The sequence below is a fragment of the Mustelus asterias genome, chromosome 3 (assembly GCF_964213995.1).
Source record: "Mustelus asterias chromosome 3, sMusAst1.hap1.1, whole genome shotgun sequence".
Classification (NCBI taxonomy): Eukaryota; Metazoa; Chordata; class Chondrichthyes; order Carcharhiniformes; family Triakidae; genus Mustelus; species Mustelus asterias.
Window position 1 is genome coordinate 155,433,587 of NC_135803.1, and position 6,000 is coordinate 155,439,586.

Below are 6,000 nucleotides of genomic sequence, written 5' to 3' on the forward strand. Positions count from 1 at the left end.
GTTTTGCTTGCGCAGACAATCTTGTGTAAAATGCATTTGCTGTATAGTGTGTGTACATCTCAGTGCACACACCCACCCGCTGCTAACCTAGCTGTCTGCGAAAGTGTGTGTGTGTATGGGGATTCTGTGTGCCTGTATTTGGGGCTGCCTATATGGATGTGAAAGTACATATTTGTTACTGTAATGGCCATGGATTTTTTCTGTTCTTGCATGGGATGTGGGTGCTGCTGGCAAAAGCAGCAGGGCAGCACAGCGGCACAGTGGTTAGCACTGCTGCCTCACAGCGCCAGGGACCTGGGGGTTCAATTCCCGGCTTGGGTCACTGCCTGTGTGGAGTCTGCACATTCTCCCCGTGTCTGTGTGGGTTTCCTCCGGGTGTTCTGGTTTCCTCCCACAGTCTGAAAGACGTGCTGGTTAGGGTGCATTGGACATGCTAAATTCTCCCTCAGTGTACCCAAACAGGTGCTGGATTTTGATTTGATTTGATTTATTATTAACATACAGTGAAAAGTATTGTTTCTTGCGCGCTAAACAGACAAAGCATACCGTTCATAAAGAAGGGAAGGAGAGTGTGCAGAATATGGTGTTACAGTCACAGCTAGGGTGTAGAGAAAGATCAACTTAATGCAAGGTAGGCCCATTCAAAAGTCTGATGGCAGCAGGGAAGAAGCTGTTCTTGAGTCGGTTGGTACGTGACCTCAGACTTTTGTATCTTTTACCCGAAGGAAGAAGATGGAAGAGAGAATGTCCAGGGTGTGTGGGGTCCTTAATTATGCTGGCTGCTTTGCTGAGGCATCGGGAAGTGTCGGCAGAGTCAATGGATGGGAGGCTGGTTTGTGTGATGGATTGGGCTACGTTCACGGCCTTTTGTAGATCCTTGTGTGGCGACGAGGGGATTTTCACAGTAACTTCATTGCAGTGTTAATGTCAGCCTACTTGTGACACTAATAAATAAACTTTACTTTATTTGTTACCCGTCCCTAAGTGCCCTGCAGTTGGCTGGGCCCGTGCTCTGGGATTCCCTCTCAAAACCTTCCCACCTCTCGACCTCTCTATCCTATTTTAACATGCTCCTTAAAACCAATCTCATTGACCAAGCTTCTCGCCACCTGCACTGATATTTCCTCATGTGCCTCCGTATCACATCTTATTTTATAATGTCCCTGTGAAAAGCTTTGGGACATTCTATTCCATTAAAGGACATGTGTAAGTACAAGCTGTTATTCTGCGTGTACATGCACATACGTGTGTGTGTGGGAGGAGGTGGGAATGTCAGGGCGGTTTGCTAAGATTGGGAAGGAGGTAGATTGCGACGTGACGTGGGGAGCTGTTTAATTTATTGCCGCGCTGACCCGAGGGTGTATCACACAATCTTTATTTTTGGAATAATTAATTTCAAATTTTCATTTCCTTTCATCTCGTGCAGTATCTCAACTTGCTGAACATCACAGAAGACACAGCCGGAGCTGCCAAGAGGTTGAGACTAAAGTGTGTCTGGACCCTGTCGATAGAAAAGAAATGAAAGTGTGCCGTTGTGTCCAATAGTGAATTTAATTTAACATTTCGCTGCATTTCCTTTCTGATTTGCGGAGATTACTTGGTTTGATATATCCTCATTTCTGGAGTGTATCGGTCTCAATCTCAGGGAGAAGGTTCCAGATGAGTCTGTGTTGGAGGAACCTGTTTTCTGCTCTTTATCTCCTGTCACCGGGCTGTTTTATTGGATTATGAGCTGTTTCACCATTAACCAGAAACTCCAGCGGGCCAGGCCACATATTGAGTACAAGAGTTGGGAAATCATGTTGCCGCTACATAAAACCTTGGTTAGAAAATAAGAACATAAGAAATAGGAGCAGGAGTAGGCCATCTAGCCCCTCGAGCCTGCCCCGCCATTCAATAAGATCATGGCTGATCTGAAGTGGATCAGTTCCACTTACCCGCCTGATCCCCATAACCCCTAATTCCCTTATCGATCAGGAATCTATCTATCCGTGATTTAAACATATTCAACGAGGTAGCCTCCACCACTTCAGTGGGCAGAGAATTCCAGAGATTCACCACCCTCTGAGAGAAGAAGTTCCTCCTCAACTCTGTCCTAAACTGACCCCCCTTTATTTTGAGGCTGTGCCCTCTAGTTCTAGTTTCCTTTCTAAGTGGAAAGAATCTCCATCTCTACTCTATCCAGCCTCTTCATTATCTTATAGGTCTCTATAAGATCCCCCCTCAGCCTTCTAAATTCCAACGAATACAAACCCAATCTGCTCAGTCTCTCCTCATAATCAACACCCCTCATCTCTGGTATCAACTTGGTGAACCTTTTCTGCACTCCCTCCAAGGCCAATATATCCTTCTGCAAATAAGGGGACCAATACTGCACACAGTATTCCAACTGCGGCCTCACCAATGCCCTGTACAGATGCAGCAAGACATCTCTGCTTTTATATTCTATCCCCCTTGCGATATAGGCCAACATTCCATTTGCCTTCTTGATCACCTGTTGCACCTGCAGACTGGGTTTTTGCGTCTCATGCACAAGGACCCCCAGGTCCCTCTGCACAGCAGCATGTTGTAATTTCTTTCCATTTAGATAATAATCTAGTTTGCTATTATTTCTTCCCAAGTGAATAACCTCGCATTTGTTAACGTTATACTCCATCTGCCAGATCCTTGCCCACTCACTCAGCCTGTCCAAATCTCTCTGCAGACCTTCTACGCCCTCCACACGATTCACTTTTCCACTTATCTTTGTGTCGCCTGCAAACTTTGTTACCCTACACTCAGTCCCCTCCTCCAGATTGTCTATATAAATGGTAAATAGTTGAGGCCCCAGTACCGATCCCTGCGGCACGCCACTAGTTACCATCTGCCAACCAGAAAAGCACCCATTTATTCCGACTCTCTGCTTCCTGTCAGATAGCCAATCCCCAATCCACGCTAACACCCTACCCCCAACTCCGTGTGACCCAATCTTCTTCAGCAACCTTTTGTGAGGCACCTTATCAAACGCCTTTTGGAAATCCAAAAACACCGCATCCACTGGTTCCCCTCCGTGAACTGCACTAGTCACATCTTCATAAAAATCCAACAAGTTTGTCAAGCACGACTTTCCCCTCATGAATCCATGCTGCGTCTGCTTAATCGAACCATTCTTATCCAGATGGCCTGCTACTTCTTCTTTAATGATGGATTCCAGCATTTTCCCAACTACAGTTAGGCTGCATTTGGAGTATTGCGTGCAGTTCTGGTCACCACACTACCAGAAGGATGTGGAAGGTTTGGAGAGAGTGCAAAGAAGGTTCACCAGGATGTTGCCTGGTCTCGAGGGTGTTGGCTATGAATTTATGTTGAATAAACTAGGATTGTTTTCACTGGAAAGACGGAGGCTGAGGGGAGACTTAGAATCATAGAATCCCACAGTGCAGAAGGAGGCCATTCAGTCTATCAAGTCTGCACCAACCACAGTCCCACCCAGGCTCTAACCCCATAACCCCATGCATTTACCCTAGCTAGTCCCCCTGACACTAAGGGACAATTTAGCATGGCCAATCCACCGAACCCGCACATTTTGGAGTGTGGAAGGAAACCGGAGCGCCCGGAGGAAACCCACGCAGACATGAGGAGAACGTGCAAACTCCACACAGACAGTGATCCAAGCCGGGAATCGAACTCAGGTCCCTGGAGCTGTGAAGCAGCAGTGCTAACCACTGTGCCACCGTGTCGCGCCTGATAGAAGTCTACAAAATGATGAGAGGCATGGACAGGGTGATTGTCAGAGGCTTTTTCCCCAGGGTGGAATTGTCAATTACAAGGGGGAACAGGTTCAAGCTGGGAGGGGGAAAGTTTAAGGGAGATGTGCGGGGGAAGTTTTTCACGCAGAGAGTGGTGGGTGCCTGGAACGCGCTGCCAGAGGTGGTGGTGGAAGCAGGCACATTAGCAACATTTAAGAGGCATCTGGATGGGTCCATGAATAGGGAGGGAATAGAGGGATATGGACCGAGTAAGGGCGGAAGGTGTTTTAGTTCTGGCATCATGATTGGCGCAGGGTTGGAGGGCTGAAGGGCCTGTTCCTGTGCTGTACTTTGTTCTTTATTCTAAATCATACAAATGTTGTGCCTTTGTTTAAAAAGGGCTGCAGGGAAAAGCCTGGGAACTACAGGCCGGTGAGCCTCACATCTGTGGTGGGTAAGTTGTTGGAAGGTATTTTGAGAGACAGGATCTACAGGTATTTAGAGACGCAAGGACTGATTAGGGACAGTCAGCATGGCTTTGTGAGTGGAAAATCGTGTCTCACAAATTTAATTGAGTTTTCTGAAGGGGTAACCAAGAAGGTAGATGAGGGCAGTGCAGTTGATGTTGTCTACATGGACTTTAGCAAGGCCTTTGACAAGGTACCGCATGGTAGGTTGTTGCATAAGGTTAAATCTCACGGGATCCAGGGTGAGGTATCTAAATGGATACAAAATTGGCTTCTTGACAGAAGACAGAGGGTGGTTGTAGAGGGTAGTTTTTCAAACTGGAGGCCTGTGACCAGCGGTGTGCCTCAGGGATCAGTGCTGGGTCCACTGTTAGTTGTCATTAATATTAATGATTTGGAGAATATAGGAGGCATGGTTAGTAAGTTTGTAGATGGCACCAAGATTGGTGGCATGGTGGACAGTGAAGAAAGTTATCTCCGATTGCAATGGAGATCAATTGGGCCAGTGGGCTGACGAATGGCAGATGGAGTTTAATTTAGACAAATGCGAGGTGATGCATTTTGGTAGATTGAACCAGGGCAGGTCTTACTCAGTTAATGGTAGAGCGTTGGGGAGAGTTACAGAACAAAAAGATCTAGTGGTACAGGTTCATAGCTCCTTGAAAGTGGAGTCACAGGTGGACAGAGTGGTGAAGAAGGCATTCAGCATGCTTGGTTTCATCGGTCAGAACATTGAATACAGGAGTTGGGACGTCTTGTTGAAGTTGTACAAGACATTGGTAAAGCCACACTTGGAATACTGTGTACAGTTCTGGTCACCCTATTATAGAAAGGATATTATTAAACTAGAAAGAGTGCAGAAAAGATTTACTAGGATGCTACCGGGACTTGATGGTTTGAGTTATAAGGAGAGGCTGGATAGACTGGGACTTTTTTCTCTGGAGCGTAGGAGGCTGAGGGGTGACCTTATAGAGGTCTATAAAATAATGAGGGGCACAGATCAGCTAGATAGTCAATATCTTTTCCCAAAGGTCGGGGAGTCTAAAACTAGAGGGCATAGGTTTAAGGTGAGAGGGGAGAGATACAAAAGTGTCCAGAGGGGCAATTTTTTCACACAGAGGGTGGTGAGTGTCTGGAACAAGCTGCCAGAGGTAGTAGTAGAGGTGGGTACAATTTTGTCTTTTAAAAAGCATTTAGATAGTTACATGGGTATGATGGGTATAGAGGGATATGGGCCAAATGCGGGCAATTGCGATTAGTTTAAGAGATTTAAAAAAAGGGCGGCATGGACAAGTTGGGCCGAAGGGCCTGTTTCCATGCTGTAAACCTCTATGACTCTATGATTCTATCCCTACAGTTCAGAAGGAGGCCATTCGGCCCATTGAGTCTGCACTGACCACAATCCCAAACAAGCTCTATCCTCATAACCCCATGCATTTATACTAGCTGGCCCCCCCTGACACTAAGGGGAAATTTAGCATGGCCAATCCACCTAACCCACACACCTTTGGAGCGTGGGAGGAAACCAGAGCACTTGGAGGAAACCCACGCAGACACGAGGAAAACGTGCCAACTCCGCACAGACAGTGACCCAAGCCGGGAATCGAACCTGCGTCTCTGGCGCTGTGAGGCAGCAGTGCTGAGCACTGTGCCACCGTGCCACCAATGTCACGGTGATTAGAGCAGGTCAGAGGCTGCGTACTCCACAGGTGCATCCTGTTGGTTAGGATTTTCTCCGCACCTTCTACCATGGCCAGTGATAGGGAGCAGTCTGATGAGATGGTAAGTGACCTGCTTGGACTTTT